Source organism: Micrasema longulum, unplaced genomic scaffold (genome assembly GCF_059751315.1).
Source record: "Micrasema longulum isolate JH-2025_06_02 unplaced genomic scaffold, ASM5975131v1 h1tg000964l, whole genome shotgun sequence".
In the NCBI taxonomy this organism is placed as follows: domain Eukaryota; kingdom Metazoa; phylum Arthropoda; class Insecta; order Trichoptera; family Brachycentridae; genus Micrasema; species Micrasema longulum.
The window spans coordinates 169,696-188,540 of record NW_028278155.1 but is presented as its reverse complement, the minus strand read 5'-3'; the positions used below and the strand labels follow the sequence as shown (position 1 = coordinate 188,540).

At 32.6% G+C, this 18,845-nt stretch overlaps 1 protein-coding gene across 1 annotated transcript in view; it reads left to right on the top strand.

Moving 5' to 3' along the window:
• The first annotated feature begins 2,332 nt into the window (after positions 1-2,332).
• The window catches only part of RYa (RYamide), an 82,699-nt gene continuing 66,186 nt past the window's right edge, over positions 2,333-18,845 (top strand). Inside the window, exon 1 of the mRNA XM_088232266.1 lies at positions 2,333-2,395. The gene's annotated coding sequence lies outside the window, so the exon portion shown is untranslated. The remainder of the gene's footprint in view (positions 2,396-18,845) is intronic.

The following is an 18,845-nucleotide window of genomic DNA, read 5'->3' as shown; positions in this document are numbered from 1 at the left end:
CACCCCTTTAAATAATATTTCATATCAACCATGTCGGAAATCGAACCCGAGACCTCTTGCATAAATGCGCTAACCATTATACCACGTGGCTGACCGCGTCTACTCTCTATTTTACCATTTATGATCAAATTAAATAGCTCGTATTTTTCACCTCTAAGTAACATACATGACCTAAGTATTATTGTAAAGATACTGCTGATATGATGTTTTTGTTGAGTGGCGTTAGTAGGCGCTACTCAGTGGCAACTTCAAAGTATCCGCCAGTGCAGTTATTGTTCTTTGACGAAATTTACCGCAACAGCGCGCATGCGATTTCGACCCAGGGTTGCGATTTGTGGCAAAGCCAATTCTGCTTATATTTATTTTTAAACTCATTTATTTACGTATAAGTAGTCTATTACACATTTTTTGAAACATAAGTCCCAACTTCGTAGAAAAAAAAGTCTTGTGTTGAGTTGGGACGAGTAATAAGTTAACACAGACATACGACTATATTGCCACAAATATTATCTTTATATATATATAAATAAACCTATGTGCGTGTGATGTCACAGAACTTCTCTTAAACGGCTTAACCGATTTGCTTGTGGTTTTCAGCAAAATGTAGATATTTGCGCTGCGCGTGTTCGTAGATATTAAAATTTTCAATCAAATCTGTAAAAAAAGTTGGAAGCATCAATGTTTTTTTAACCAACCTACCAGGGTTGTATTCAAAGAGAATGCATTTGCCAAAAAAAATAAGGATTTGGTTTTTTTGTGTTTAAAATAAGTTTTATTGTAATGTTTATTTACAACATTCGCTTTTTATGGATCCCAATAAGATTCTTTCCTTACATTCCTTATAATTTCTTCTCATTTATTTCATTTTACTGGATAACTGACACTAAACACATTTTTGAAAATCGCATTTATGAATAAAGTGCACCCCTGTTGGTGAGAAGAGCCGAGTTTGACATTTGCAAAAAAATATTTATTTGAAAATTGATTATTTTATATTTTGTAATTCAAACATAAACAAGTACCTAGGTACCTACTTAAATTCAATATTTAAATGTTTATAATTTTTAGTTTTGGAATTCTTATCAACGAAAAATATTTTTCCAAAGTAATATCAGGCAAGCCAACGTTCGATCAGTACAATGTCTGCTGGGTCCGCTAGTATCAGAATATAACAAAATGTCTAAAAAACTTTAAAGCCACTCATCTCAAAACTTTTTTTAGATACAGCATATCACCATAACGCTGGAGCCTGGACGAGTGCTTTCGTATTGGTAGCTTCTCTCAGATAAAAATACTGAAAAATAAAATTGAGTGGAGAAAAGTCCGTAACTTACCGTGACTAAAATACATGATGTAAAATTGAATTACCTTCACATTTCATATAAAAATTCTGTGTCGGATGGATAAATAATACAAATCTTGGTGCGAAATAGAACCAAAATGTTGGGCGAGTGTTTTCGACTTGATGTTTAATCCCAGGTAAAAATTCTGAAAAAAAAATCTAGTGGAGATATTTCCACCTCGCAATTCAATGGTAAGTATGTTCACCAGCCATGCTTGAGACCCCATGTTAGATTCCTGACAGGATCAACCTGAACTATTGATTTTAATATTTCACTGTCCCTGGACCGGCATCGTAAGACTGATCACCTACAATGATCAATTATCAAAATACGCTGCATTTGGTGCACCGATGCAGTGCCATATGCACCACTTAGTACAGAGAGAAAAATTATGATTATTACTAATTTTATTACTTTTTAGTGTTTTAAAAAAAAGTTTCTTTTATTTTTACATATAAATATTTTTTGGTTTGAAAATTAGTTCTTTGGTTGATTATGGTATAATGTTGATACCACGTAGAATGTACAAAATACGAAATAAATCATTTGGCGGCCTCCGTGGTGTAGTGGTCAAGACGCACAAACGGACGGTTCTAGGTTCGATTAACGATGAGAAAATAAAAAAATTCATGTGTTTTCTCAAGCCTGGGTCCCTGGGTGTTCTGTTCTCATCACTGTAATTGGGCCTCCTGGCCTGTTGTGGTGCAAAAAAAAATGGTAAATAAATAAAGTTGATGGGTGGAATATATTTCTTTTAGCGATAAGTCAGCTAAAAGCCGTGTAATTTTGGAGTTACGATAAGAAGTATTTTAGAAAACAATGGTGAAAATTGCAGTTTTTCCCACCGAACTTGCCCGGTTTACCTTGCGGCCAGAAAAATGAATTCGAATTTAAAAATCGTAAATTGTCGTTCTACGTCGCCAGAGCTCGTAGGAGTTCGGAGGGTATAAAAGGATCCGCCAAAGGCTTCGAACTTCAGTAGAACTTCATCGCTCGTGTGGAGTGGAACAGGAGATCGGCGAACCGAAGACATTTCCAGGGGGCATCTAACCGTGAGTCCTTTTTTAATTTTTTTATACCAAAAATTATGAAAATTTCAATGAAAATACATCTTAAATATAACCCTGTACCTACGTAATGTTAGCAAATCATCATCATTATACATATGTCCGCACCCGATGATGCATAGGGCACCGCATTGGTACACTGGAAGAAGCGTATATCGATCGTCTGTTTTATGAAGGTAATGCGATTAGTAATTTTAACAATCAAATCAAACACTGATTTGAGTCTCTAATTTTGTTTTAATTTAAAAAAATAATAAAAACGAAATATCGGGTACGTATTTCGCCTTGTTTCGGCGTTTAAAAAACAAATATTTATTTGAGCATTCGTTTGAAAATGCAAAAAAAAATAGAAAACTAATTTTGTAAGCGGATGAAGATTTTACTTAATTTATTTCATTGTTACATATTAGAGCAATTTAATTTTTTTTATTAATAAATTTTATAAAAAGTACATGTTTTCTGAATTTATTTATTTTCAAGAATTAACGGTACAAGTACCTTTTACATTACATACATACATAAGTATTTACAGTGGAGTATATACAGTAACAACTTTTTCAATGCTTACTTAGAAAGAACATAATTAAAATATTGATTCCACACTAAAATGTTTTACAAGTAATTGTTTATAAGCTGGAAATTTCAATAAAAATATGTCACCTAAATCCGAATGATTATTACCCGGCGCATGTAGATGATTCAGTACTGAATTGCTAGAATATATTGAGATATGATTGTTGCAGTGATAAAGTTACTGGTAACTTAAACTGGTACTTTAAAACCAATGAGGGCCAAAATTTCAAGGCTGTTCAAAACTGAATTAACGATTAAATAGAGCTAATAAATCATTAATAGTTCTCCTGTCCATTAATTTAATCAAATTTAATATATTTAATAAATAATCATAGTTACGAAATTCATTACGTATTCCTAATTTAAAATTAACGTATCTCAAAAACTTATTCTGAACTCTTTCTATGGTAATTTGGTGAGAGGCATAATAAGGTCTCCATATTGTAGAATTATACTCCAAGATGCTTCTCACCAAGGAGGTGTATAAAATTTTTAAAGTGTTTATATTTTTAATGTCCTTAGTGATGCGCAAAATAAACCCAAGCGTCTTCAAAGATCTACTACTAATATCATTAATGTGACTGATAAAAGACAATTTCTGATCAAAAATCACACCCAAATCCCGCATCTCAGTAACTGAATCCAGTGCAGTGTTACCAATTGAGTAGTCAAATAAAATAGGAATAGGTTAATAAATAAATAGGTTTTTGTAAAATTCTAAACATATCTACTTTTACACATCTAGTAAATGTTATCACTGTAACTCTCCAAAAAAAGAGACTAACTCTTGTGCTTGGAGAGTAACTTACACTGTTTTAGTTGTTTATTTATATTAGTTTATATAATTATTAGTGTTAAGAGTGCGTGAAAAAGAAAAATAAAAACATTGAAAATATAAAGAAAAAACATAAAACAATAATACATTCATACTAATTCAAATTTAATGTTGTTTTTACACGTGTTCAAAAAATGTCTTTAGTAATCTAAAGTTAATACTTTAAATTTATTTATTGATATATTATTTTTAATAGTTTTTAGTTCATTAGGAAGATTATTATAATTTTTTACACCTTTGAAGATAAAGTTATTTTGACCATGACTTGTGTGGAATTTAGGAATTTTAATATTATGTTGGTATCTGAGTGACTTATTTATCTCCAATTCTTTTATTTTTTCTTCTTTATAAATATACGTTAAATTATTTAGACCTTATTTGATTAGTGAAAGTATATATACATATTATTTGTTTTTGCTAGTGAGTCATCTAAACTGCCTAACTAGGGATTTCTTCCCCGTTCTAAGGCAGTAAATAATATATTTTTTATCCTAATTTTTGTCATGAATGTCATTTACTCAAATTACACGTTTTTACCCATTTCAAACATAAAGTTAAGACAGTACATATAAAATTATTAATAAATGAGATACACGTATTTACAGTATTATTACTAGAGCACACATACGAATATGTTTATGTGGGCCCTACTTCGATATTTAAAAACAAATAATAAATATACCACTAGTATATTCAGATCTGAACTTACGACCTTCTGCATCCATATCAATAATATTATATTTTTTAAATTTATCTTTCCCTCACTAAGCATCCAAAAATTACACATGATCCGAACGGGGGGACCAAACGACCCCAGTGCCTACTTGTATAATAGCGTCAGGGGAATAAAATGTTGGAAGTGTTTATGATCGTACAATAATTTATTAATGTTTTCGCGCACACATATTTTACTCATTCGTGTATTTTTTAATATTTTTTTTTACATGGGAGTTGCTTTATTATTTACCTTGCTTTAGGTTGATATTTCAAAAAGAGGATTTTTCTGTAATTAAATTAAATATCTTAAAATTTATCTAAACTATTGGGATCAGGAGGAATATATTAATTTGGGCTAATCAGGAACTTCTCAGCATTTGCTCAAGTGGAGAGGAAACCACTTAAAACTATATATATATGTATAATATACGTGTATTTTAAATTATTTCAAAAATAAAACTGTGTTATTAGTGTTAGACAATTTTAATTCTTTTACAAGAACACTACTACAGTTTCGGGAGAGCACTTCTCCCATCGACGGGTGATATAAAACTAATATAGTTTTACACTTATTTGCTTATAAATTTGTATGAACCACTTTAATTTTTTTAAATTACACTTCGACCGGTTTCGAGGTTACTACCTCATCGTCAGAAATTTAACTAACTTATAATTACACGCGTTGCTATTCATATAATAAAATATTGTATGAAAGAGACAGAAAATTGAAAGAAAGAGAGAGAAAGAAGATAAAATAAAACATAACGGTAATTATAAGTTAGTTAAATTCCTGACGATGAGGTAGTACCTCGAAACCGGTCGAAGTGTAATTTAAAAAAATTAAAGTGGTTTATACAAATTTATAAACAAATAAGTGTAAAATGTCATACCACAAAGTGAAAAATGTTTTTGATAACAATAATATAATATAGTTTTACTATAGTTTTACTATATTAGTTTTATATCACCCGTCGATGGGAGGAGTGCTCTCCCGAAACTGTAGTAGTGTGTTCTTGTAAAATAATAAAAAATGTGTAACACTTATAACGAAGTGTTATTTTCATAATAATTTTTAATTAAGTGTTACGAAGTGAATGCCGATTCAATTAAAAATATTACGTGTATTTTATTCATTTTTGTTAGTTTGCCGAATGCTTATGTACATAAAATGAAATTGACCCTTGTATTATTTACGTCTTTTTTTGTTTTAATATTTAAAAAAAAAAACAACTGTTTCAAATATTGATGTTTTTTGTTGATATTTCTTGATAAAACTCCATAGTCAAAGATTATGGTAAAATTATAAATAAACTTATCAATGAAAATTCTTGGTTAAGTTTTACATTTCTTTACTTTGATTGAATGCTCTAATTTTAAAAAATATTTTTAAAAAGTACAGGTAAACGTTGATTTACGCCCGATTTCCCCGATTCAGCCGACACCAGACAACAGTAGACGCCGCGATTCTGATAGTAGACACACTTTTACACGTTGTTTTATTCTATCACCGTGTACGCGAGCAGCCTATTGTGTGTGTAATTGTTCCAGAGTTAGTTTCCGTTTTGTTTTTAAGAAAAATAAAAATGTATGATTATATTTTTTATTTTATTATTATTAAAACTAAAAGAATATTCAAATATTTGTAGTTTATGCTATGATTCTGCCAGAAAGCAAAAAACAATCAAAGCAAATGAAATTGGATGCTTTTTTCAAAATGTGTGAGAATTTAATTTAGTACCGACTTTTAGTTTTACTTTTCATTATTTTGACCAACGAGCGCTTTCGTCTAAGTAGGCATCTTCAAGACTCTAGTCCATTTTTATTACAATCATTAACTAAGTTAATCTTTTTTGGCAAATATCTCAGTAATCCTTCAATGGAGATTTCTAAGTCTGCTCCTAAAACCCTCATATGTAATATTGAATAAACTAGGAAAATTACAAATAATAAAACAGAACTCGATGTCCTTTCGAGTTCTGTATTGGAACATCGTCAGGGAATCTTTAAAGCACCTATGACCAATGCCGCCTAAACCCAATATAAATCAGTATGTCAGGCCGCAGTATGTTGGTTTAAATATTTAAGAGAAATACGGGTTTCGCGGCCTCCCATTTGTTAGTTAGGACCGACAGGCGCCGTGGCGCAGTTGGTTAAGTTAGGGTTTCCTAAGACAGCGGTGCCCGTATCTTAACGGCCGTAGTGAACGGTGATGCGGTGGATAGCCGTCGTAACGGTGACTAGAGAGTGGTTTCCTAGGAAAACGGTATTGACAACGTTTATTAACACTGTTTTCCTAGAAAACCACTCTCTAGTCACCGTTACGACGGCTGTCCACCGCATCACCGTTCACAACGGCCGTTAAGATACGGACACCGCTGTCCTAGAAACCCTAGCTTTAGACGGCCAACTGTGAAACAGGCGTCGCGGGTTCGTTTCCCGCCAGTTACAAGAAAAAAATTACAAGAAATATTTTTTTTTTCAGTACGGTTTTTTATAATTTTTTAATTTGATATTAAACGAAGCAAAAAAACACTTTTTTCTGTAGCGCAATGATTTATAATTGATTTATTTTTTGAAAATAGTAATATTTGCATTTTTATGATTTACCTAAATATTTCATTTTGAGGGCCATTTTTAACGGGTTTTAAGTAACTCACTATAAGAAAATACGAATCAAGTTGGGGTAGAGTGGGATTCGAGCCACGGCCCTTTGAGCCGTGAGTCCGAGATATAAGCCATTGGACCACAAGCCGATTATAATTCATTTTGTATTTCTCCAATTACTCCGGGTGTGACTTCTCAAGTTCTCTTCCGCTTATTTTCGGTCAGTTCTGCTGATCGGCACGTTGACTTACAGTAAATCGGAAATCTTCCACAAAACTCTTATCATTGGTTAAAAGTTCGATTTTATTTAAATATTGTTTTTCACACATTTTCAAGAAACTTTGCCGTACAAACCGTGGCTGAACCAAATCATCTACTAGGCAACGCCTGAAAACAATTTTCCAATTTTTGTACTTCTTCTTTTACCGGGTTGTTAATTCTACAACGTTTTGAGTATGTCCAAATGCTTGCAGACTGGCTGGATTTCCTCTCTAGGTAGTATTTGTTTGGAATTTTTTTTTCAGGCGTAACCGGATGAATCCCACCCTCATTATAAAAGTTTCAGCTCTTTTAATTCACAAAAATCAACAGATGGAAGAGTTTAGGAAATGTGGATGTTCAAACATAGGCAGAATGGTGAATGTTACACGGTGTGTCTGAAGTTGCCACCAAAACCAGCCAATAACAGGTCATTAGCCCTGTTAATGCCCAGACTTCCATATTCCCTTCTCAAAAGTGTTTTCCCTCTCTGTTGCAACAAATTTTAAAATGAATAACCCCCTAGAGAGGATATCCAGCCAGTCTGCAAGCATTTGGACATACTTAAAACATTGTTGCTGATTATTATTTACCTGCTCCAGGGTTACCCTCATCCCGGTTCACAACACGCAACAAACGCGACTTTATGGTGCCCGGTGTAACTCGGTAAAGTTAACTCTTGTGTGGCCGTGGTGTAACACAAATCTACATACAATACAAGACTTTATACTATCGTCGCTTTAGTTCGATTTTGTCCAACAGACCATTTTTAACGAAGTTGAGTAAAGTGTACAGAAGTTCTGAAAAAGCCTTTATTTATAAAATTAAAATGGATTTTTTTTTTTTTTTAATTGTTAAAGGTGTTTTAACGAATTTTGCTTTAAGTTGTGGTCATTATTTATGCCCTTAAAAAACTTTAAAGCTCTATTTCTGCAGATTTGTGTTTTGGTCTGTTGGAGAAAAACGAACTAAAGCGACGATATCTCTCTTATTTATTTAAATGATGAAACATATTTTTTGTAAACTTCAAATGGACATTTTTACATCGAACTTGGGTTATAAAAGTCGAATTAATTACGCTGGATACAAAAAAATATTTATACTTACTTCGCGAAAACTAATTGTAAAAATAAAAGTGATGTCAATACCACAATAAATCTGTTTTACGGTATAAGAAAGAGCACGAAAATAGAACTTTCAACAAAGAAAACACCGACGCTGTTCTGTGGCCGGTGTTTGTGCAAAAGTGACAAAAACAAAAGAATAAATTCGTTCAATCAGTCGGTTATTGTAGTACTTAAAATACATCTTGATTCAAATGATAGCTGCCAAATTAATGTCACTAATGATGGGAAATGACTGATCACTGATCGTGTACCGACCAAATCGATTTTATCAGTTTTTTCATGCAAACATGAAACTCTGTTTCCGAAAACTGATATAAAAACGCAAAAAGAAGCCTATTATAGTGGGTTGAAGACAATTATTAACTAAAAAATAAGACATTATTTACTTTTTTTCATGAACAACAACAAATTAATTATTTTTTATGAGATCGATTTACATTGATCAATTTGTCCCATCTCTAACATTTTTGCAAAATGGCGTATACTTGGTAATAATTAGGTTTATTTGAGTTTTTTGTTGTTGTTTTAAAACTGATTTCATATAATTATGTTGATCGTATTAAAAAAAAAATGAACACGCCAGATACAAATGATTTTTCGTGTGTCAATATAAATCACTCCTTAGATACTACAAAGTTATGTCGTCACTTTTACTGACAATTGTCATTCTAATCAAGCTATATTTTAAGGTTTATAGTAGAAAGCGGGAGTTCACGCTAGTTACATGACCGACATATTAATGAATTTTAATTTATTTTGCTATGACAAGCCTAAATTATGGCATGATTTTCATAAATTATGGAAAAGGAATTATTCAACGACACGTATCTAAGTTTTTTTTCTTCAAATCTCTGAACGTCAGAATATTCTGTCTGTTGCTTGAGGTAACACAATATTACATGACCGCGTGCAAAGGAGTTTTGTAGCACAGCCTTTTGAGAGTTAAACAAGCAGAAACGCGGAGATGTATCTTGAAAACAAAGACACCTACTCAATTATAAACAGCTTTGATATATTATTACATCAGCAATAAATGTAATGAAGTTAATCGAGATAACGTTGAATCAACTACCTGGCAAAAGCAGAAGTATAAAAATTGGAAAATGGTTTTCAGGCGTTGCCTAGTAGGTGAATTGGTTCAGCCGGATTAATCTCACCCACGTGAAAAAGCTTTCGGCTCTTTTATTTATTTATTCATATTTTCGCTTACAAACAATAATTAATAACAAAAATAATGTGACCTCACTGGGGTTTCCCGTGCCGAGGACACTTAACAATTTAATTTTTTGAAATTACATTTGAGAATAAACAAAGAAGACTAACCTAAAAAACAAACATAATTAACAAATATTCAGACAATTTTTAAAACAAGGTATTTATGTACATCTATATTATACTTCGCAAAAGTCAACAAATGGAGGAGTTGAGGAAATGTTGATGTTAAAACATAGGCAGAATGGTAAATGTTACACGGTGTGCGAAGTTGCCGCCTAAACCAGCCAATGACAGGTCATAAACCTTGTAAATGCCTATACTTCCATATTCTCTTCTCAAATACGTTTTCCTTCTCTGTTGCTACAAATTTACATAAGAGATAACGTATCGCTACTTTTGTGAAAACCATCTCAATGGCGAAGTACAGTAAATAAATAAATACCCCAATACGTCTTGCAGCTACAGAGCGCATGGACAGTTGAGATATTTGTATGTTTCCAAATGCGATCAATTTCAATAACAGATGGTAGCTAAATTACAGCACGTCTTGAAGCTCCAGAGCGCATGGGCGACAAGAAATATGGTCCTCATTCAGGTTATTTTGAAAATTTACTCAGTTGATATATTTTTTTTCATTATGTGGTTTGTTATAAGTTTGATATAATATAGTGTCAACATAAGTTGAGTCTGTTTTTTAAATTTAAAAATGATCGCCGAAAGTAAAAAAAAAAGGTAACGGTTACACGTCATTTGAACTAAATTTTTCTACTATACAAGAATTTCTTGCTTTTCATCATCATCATTCCTTTTCCACACCCAATGGTGCATAGGGCACTGCATTGGTACACCAATCGCAGCGTGTCTTGATCGTTTTCGTTTGTTTGTTTGATTTAATCGATGATTTCATTCATGTTACAAATATTTCGAATAATAAATTTATTATATGATTATGATCGCCATTTAAAAAAAATAATTAATAGCAACGTTTACTAAAGTCTGCTTTTCTTTCTTAACCTTCCGTTAAAATACAAAATTTAGGTATTGAAAATGAACTTTTAAAATTTATATAAATATCAGGGAAATACTTTTTTCAGAGCCTACGCATTTACAGAGCTTAAGCACTGTCATTGTTTGGTTCAAATCATCACTTTTTAAATGCGTTTTTTCCTAAAATAATATTTTTTTCCTTTATTGAATTTTTTTTTGTTTTGTTTCATAAATAAATAAATTTAGAATTATTGTAATATAAACCGCTGACTCTTTTTACAATGTTTCAAAAATGACGGTACAATTTTATTTTTTTAGATTAAATGTAAACGCAGTGTCGTTTCTCTTCATACAGACGTATTCTCGTATTTTCTCCCTGGATTATGGCACTATATTATTATATTTTTTTAACTCTTGTGTGGCTGTGATGTCACACTAGTCGACATAGGACACAAGACTTGATATATCTCTCTTATTTTTAAAAATGATGAATTCGTATTTTTTGTAATCTTCAAATGGACATTTTCACACCGGATTTGGAAAGTGAATTTTGTACAACTATGCTGGATGTTAATACAAAAAAATATTTATCCTCGCTACGCGAAAAAAAAATGTCCGCTAATTCACAAACCCATATGTATAAGAAAGAGCACGAAAATAGAACTCATCACAAGGAAGACAGAAACGCTGTTCTATGGCAGGTGTTAGTGTGAAAGAGACAAAAACAAAAGTAAGCAAAGTGTAAAATAGATTCAGATTTCAGCCGGTTGATAACAGTGATGGGAAACGCACGCACGTAATCTGAGCGGCGTATTTTTGATTTTTAATTTATTTTACTATAACAGGGCTAAATTTTATGTTTATTTGCACAAAAGATGGAAAAGGGATTATTAAACAGTATGTCTCCATGTTTTTTTTTTTTCAATTTTTGAACTTTAAATTATTCCGTCTTTTACGAGTGGTAACACGATGTTACATCACCGCGCGCAAAGGGATTATTTATCACAGTCTTTTAAGAGTTAAAGTAGTTTATTGCATATTTTCTGAAAAAAAATTCCCAACTTCATAGGACAAGAAATGAGGAAACTCTTTTTTATTTTTTATCGTTTACGGTAAGCAAACCGGATATCCTTCACAGTTTATCATTGGTTGATTCAAATAAACCAGTGCCATCGTTCAAAGTATTGCGTTTATATTATTTTTTTCGTACATTTCCAAAAAATTTTACCGTTCGATTGAATGCTGTAATTTTTAAAAATATTTTTTAAAAGTACAGGTAAACGTTGATTTACGCCGATTTACAATCGATTACGCCGGTTGGAGCTGGCGTGGGGTTTCCCGATTCAGCCGACACCAGACAACAGTAGACGCCGCGATTCTAATAGCAGACACACTTTTACACGTTGTTTTATTCTATCACCGTGTACGCGAGCAGCCTATTGTGTGTGTAATTGTTCCAGAGTTTGTTTTCGTTTTGTTTTAAAGAAAATCAAAAATGTATGATTATATTTTTTATTTTATTATTATTAAAACTAAAAGAATATTCAAATATTTGTAGTTTATGCTATGATTCTGCCAGAAAGCAAAAAACAATCAAAGCAAATGAAATTGGTTGCTTTTTTCAAAATGTGTGAGAATTTAATTTAGTACCGACGAAGCCTCAAAATAGAGGCTTGTCAGCAGATGGGATAGAGAGGATTTGGAAAAAAACCTTTTTTGGATTTTTTTCTTGCAACTGGCGTGAATCGAACCCGCAACGCCAGTTTCACAGTTGGCCGTCTAACCAACGGCGCCTGTGGTGAGTTAGTATTTAGTTTGTCGGCCTCGTGGTGTAATGGTCAGCGCATTTGCCTACCATGCGTGGACATGGTTGATATGAAATATTTATTTAAAAAGGGTGTTTTCACACAAGAATATTTCATAGTCCCAGAACTGGTACCTGAAGCGTACGACTGATCATTTTACCTTGTTAAAAATGATCAAGATTCGCTGCGATTGGTGTACCGATGCACCGTTAAGTGCGGAAAGGGAATGATAAAAATGATGATAAAAAAAAAACAAGGGATTATTATTTATTTTATAAACGAATTTAATTTGTATTTATTAAATACAGTTATAATTTATTTTGAATATATCATATATAGGATATATAACGGAGACTAGAGGCTTTTGAGATGTGGTCCTATAGAAGACTACTAGGAATCTCCTGGAGAGACCACATTACAAATGAGGAGGTTCTCAAAAGAATCGAAGGTGGAAGACACCTGCTCAGGACCTTGTCCGAAAGGCGAGCGAGATGGATCGGCCATGTAATACGTCAAGAAGGCCTCCTGCACGTCATATTGGAGGGGATGACCGAGGGGACAAATTCTAGGGGACGCCCACACCGAGGGTACCTGGAGGACCTATTAGAGGACGTGCGCTGCTCATCATAAGCTGACTTTAAAAGAGCCGCACAAGACAGGGAGGAATGAAGGAGAAGAATGAATGTAATTGCTGCCAGCCAATCCCAGGATTGAGACCAGAGAAGAAAGAAGGATATGTATTAAATAAATATGATAGATGTTTCTTAGACATTTTACACCGATTTTTTACGCCGGTGTCTCTCGGAATGGAACCCCAGCGTAAAACGACGTTTACCTGTATATTGTTAAGGGCACATCACCCGCTCGTGGGAAAAAAAATTTCGTCAAAATGGTTCCAGACTACTAACGCATACAATAGCAATTTTTAAACACCCACTGTTTTACTTTGCACCAAGGGTCACATAAATTCTTACTTGGCGAATTGATTATTTCCAACTCAGAATGAAATTGGATTACCCTGATCATTTAAATACTTATACCTTAGAGACTTAAATTATATGCTCGTTCTTTATCGAGTTTTCACATTTAATTACAAAAAAACGTACATATTTTTCAAAATAAAATCATACAAAGATTCAGTTAAAAATGGACTCGTTTTCAATTTTCCTATTATTACATCCTATTTATATTTAAGAACACAGACATTTTTAAGCAACAGAGCATTTTTCATTTTAATGCGTAATTAATTGGCGGCCTCCGTGGTGTAGTGGTCAAGACGCTTGACTCACAGACGGAAGGTTCCGGGTTCGATTCCCGGTGAGAACACAAAAATTAAATGTGATTTTTCTCAAGCCTGGGTGTTCTGTGATGTAATTCACCGCTGTAATTGGGCCTTCGGGCCTGTTGTGGTGCAAAAATAAAAATAAAATAAAAAAATAAAATAAAATTTACATGAATTATTTTACGATATACTTACACAGGTATATATAGATAATTACGGTCACCAATTCCAAGAAAACACACAACAATAGAGATAGATGTATTTATGTATTCAATTAACACTTTTGCGTGAACGAAACAAAAATATGAAAACATCGCTTTATTTAGAACTATTTAATCATAATAATGTTTAAAAAAATATATCGTTTACAGGGGATTTTTTTATACAATGAAATAAAAGAAAACACATATTTGATAAACCTGTATAACTATCATTCATGCAAAAGTAACGGAAGGCTTAAGCTAGGGTTTCCTAGGACAGCGGTGACCGTATCTTAGCGGCCGTAGTGAACGGTGATGCAGTGGACAGCCGTCGTTACGGTGACTAGAGAGTGGTTTCCCAGGAAAACGGCGTTGATAACATTTAACAACACCGTTTTCCTAAGGCTGTCCACCGCATCGCCGTTCACTACGGCCGTTAAGATACGGTCACCGCTGTCCTAGGAAACCCTAGCTTAATTCTGTCACAATTTCGTTTCGTAAGTTCGTTCGTTCGTCATATATCCATCTCGCTCTAACGCAATAAAAATAGTATTTCGCTCTCGTCCTCTCGAACGATACAAATAATGGCCTGAGGCAGCTTAATTGGTTGTATTTATTTAAATTTTATTTAGTGTTATATTATATACAAAAAAATACACATTTATACAAATTTGCTTTGACTGACTGACTAATCTAACTAGGGTTATTTACCTCGTTGTAAAACAGACAAAAAATATCCACAAAAAATAACAGTCCCTAATCAATACACAAAAAAAGTTTAATAAATAAAGTAGACATGGTGACAATATGGTGTTATTGGCACGAGTAACCCCAGTAAGGTCACATAATTTTTATTATTAATCTTTGTTTGTAATGGAAAATAAATAAATAACTATTTTTGAAAAACGCAAAAATATCATTCTGATGATATATTTTTTTTAATTTAAAAAATCTTTTCAGTTTTGGGGAGCGGAAATCGGAAATATGAGACTTCAATTTTGTCGATTTTAAAAGGCATAATCAGCCTGACGTGCAATTGTCTTTTTCGCACAGTATAGGGGAGGCATCTGCTTTTATATATATTTTACTTTTTGTACATAATTTTATTTGTACATTGGCGGGCTTATTGCCAAATGGCAATTTCTTCCAAACAACCAATAAAATAAAAGTTTTATTTTTATAATTCAAGTTACAGAGCATATTCAATAGAAAAAAAGATTAAAAAGCTAAAGATACATAAAAATAGAAATAAACGTAATAAATTACCTTTAATCAAAACTATTACTCAATTGGAAAAGGAAAAAAGAGGAAAGAGGAAAGGAGGAGAGATTAAGGAAGAGAAAGGAGATGTTTCTTCAGACGTGATTTAAACAAAGATTTAACAGAGATAATGTAGTAACATCTTTGATGGTGGATGGGAGATGATTCCACAGTCGAGCCGCATGGACACTATATGAATTAGAGAAGAAAGAGGAATTGTGGATGGATATTAAGAGACTGCCTTGAGAATTAGAACGAAGAGGTAAACCATGAACTGATAAGCGTTGAAATTTTTCACGCAGGTATATAGGAGCGTTAGGACTATGAAGTACATTGAACAGAAGTGAGAGGGATTGATAGTCTCTTCGCTGTCTAATGTTGAGCCATTTCAGTTGCCTACAATAATCAGAAATGTAACAAAAATGTATCTTATGCATGTATTCTGAAGTCGTTTAAGTTTATCGAGTTGCTCACAGCTTAAATCAGTCATGGAAACATCAGCGTAATCTAGAATGGGTAGTAGTAATGCTTGTACAAGGGTGCATTTAGTATTAATGGGTAAGAATTTTTGCAACCTTCTAAGTGAGTGTAGACTGAAAAATATTTTGCGGCTTAATTCATTAGTATGAGCTCGCCAGCAGAGATGTTCATCCATTTGTACTCCTAGATTTTTTACGGATTTCCTGTATTGAATATTGGTACCATTGACAGTAAGAGGATTAAGTGAAGGTATGTCTAGCTTACTAAGCAATCTTTGACTACCCGCAAACATAATTTGTGTTTCAGATGGGTTTTTTAGTGAACCATACTCTTTTGTCCATGTTGACACGCAATTTAGTGTATTAGACATCGATTCTATTGCTTCGCTGGTGTTTTCAGGTCTGCAATGAAGATATAGTTGTAAATTAGATATAATTCAAATAGATCAAGTCAAAGAAGGAATCGTGTGCTAGAAATACCACATTGTAAAACGAGGCTCGCATAGAGACATGCATATTTTATAGGCTCAAATTTTTTAAATTATTTTTTGCTGATAATATTTTATTGATTCCAAACATTCAACATTTGCCTTGTTTTAAAAAACATGCACTATCCTGGAATCAAACTAAAGACATGAACTCTTTTTTTCTATGATTTATTTTGCTGCCCTTTAATAATAAGGAATATTTTTGCGTTTTTTTAAAAATATTTTTTCTTTCTTATGTTTTACAAAAATATTATAATTGTCCATTATTTACTATAGGAGCAAAAACTCATTAACATTTTTTTGTATACCCACGAACAGGCCATGCCCTTGTGGGATTTTTTGTTTACTGTTTTTCTATTAATATGTATTTCAATGATATGTAATTATGCTTTATTTTTTTAATTCTCTGTTTTATTATTATGTTTATTGTAAAAAAACAAAAAAATAATAATAATAAAAAAGAAAGTCAAATAAAAAAATCATCTGCATAAAGACCCCGTCCCCGGCACTTACCCTCCTTTCAACGTGTTTCTCAGTCTTTCCGTCCCTAGAAAACATATTAAATAAATAACGGGAGCAATATAATGAGTTTGAACAAGCTGTGCGTGTTCAATTATTTCAGATGCTACTTATCAAACATAATACATATCTCATTCGAGAAAAGTCAGATTCATTTTCTCGTTTTCTTGATAAAGGTTGAGCTGTTAGCAATTAAAAGTGTATCATTTTACTCAATTGAGTAAAGTGCCCCAAAACACCCTTCTTGTTTTCCTGTTCCCCTAATAGATTTCTTTCGTTAATATTTTGAATGTGATCAAATCTATAAACATTGGTAGAAGGCATATTTGAATGTCGATTACTTAAAGATTTCTATCTAGAGACTGATATTTCAACAGAGACGGATTTTTTTTCTAATTTATTTTATTTCATTACGAATAAAAACAAATGTACAGGTTGAAATGGAGAAATATCATGTTTTATTATATTTTTTTTAAATTAATAATGCATTTTGAAATAGTTGGCCTCGTGGTATAGTGGCAGCGCGTTTACCTACCATACAAGAGGTCTTGGGTTCGATTCCCGCCATGGTTGACATGAAAATATATTTTTTTTATTATTTTACAATAAACATAAGTGATAAAAAGGAGTATTAAAAAAATGATGCATAATTATATAGCAATAAAATACACATTAATAGAAAAAATAGTAAACAAAATCCCATAAAGGCATGGCCTGTTCGTGGATATACAAGAAAATGTCAATGAATTTTTGCTCCTATAATAAATAATGGACAGTTATAAATGTGGTTTTGTTTTTTTATAGTAATTAAAAAAGGAAAAAAAAAATTATAAAAAAAAAACATAAAAATATTCCTTATTATTAAAGGGCAACAAAATAATCATAGAAAATTAAAAAAATAATTTTCACACTAGAATTTTTCATGGCCCCTAGACTGGTACCTGAGGCGTAATACTGATCATCTCACCTTTATGTTACAAAAATTATGAAGATATGTTGCGATCGGTGTACCAATGCAGTACCCTATACACCATTAGGTGCGGAAAGGGAATTATGATTATAAAAAATTTAATTATTTTATTTATTAAACACTTTATACAGGTGTTGTATAAACCCCGTCACATCAGAAACCATAACGATCAGTATGGGCAAGAGGACATATTAGCACATATTTTTTTTTATTTAGAACGAAGAAATTTTTTTAAAATTAAATATTCGAAAAAACAAATGGTTGCTTACTTCTGTAGGGGAGAAGCGAGGGGGGCGCGACCGCGCTGTTGACGGTGTATCAGACTCCCCCCTTTCCCTCCTAGTTTCTCCCCTGCAGAAGTAAGCTACCATTTGTTTTTTTGAATATTTTGTTTTTGTCAATTTTATTTGTTTAAATTTATTTTAATGTGCCAATATATTTTCTTGTTCATACTGATCATCGTGATTTCGGATGTGAAAGGGTTTACAGAACGCCCAGTATACATATAAGGGCGGGCATATTGCCCTAAAGATTTTTTTTCCTACCTACCCAAACCCGTTCAGTTCGAGAAAATTACAAGAGTATGGACATATTCTGGGTAATACCAAATCTTATAATTAATCCTATAATACAGAATCTTATAATTTAAAACAAAAAATATCTAAAAATCTACACTAATCTATGAAGTGAGAAGAGGGGATGGGAAGGTAAGAAGGAGGAGAAAAAAACAACTCAAATATTCAGATAGTTTTTTAAGGCTTTTCTAATGTGAAAAATCTCAATATTATTTAGTCTTTTCTTAATATTTTAACTACTATTACTACTACTACTACCATCACGCCATTTCCCCGTAGGGATAGACAGAGAGAATAGACCGCCACACACGTCTATCCTGGCATACATTCCTAGCTTCTTCCACATTCATACGTCTTGTCATACATGCCTTTCGGTTCTATCTGCTTTTGACATGACCAGACTTAAGATTTTGGTTTATCTGATCATGCCACGTCTTCCTCGGTCGTCCTCGTCTCTCGCTGCCGTTCATTTTCGCCATATATACTTGTTTCACCATTCTTTCGTCGTCCATTCGTTCTATGTGACCAAACCATCTCAGAG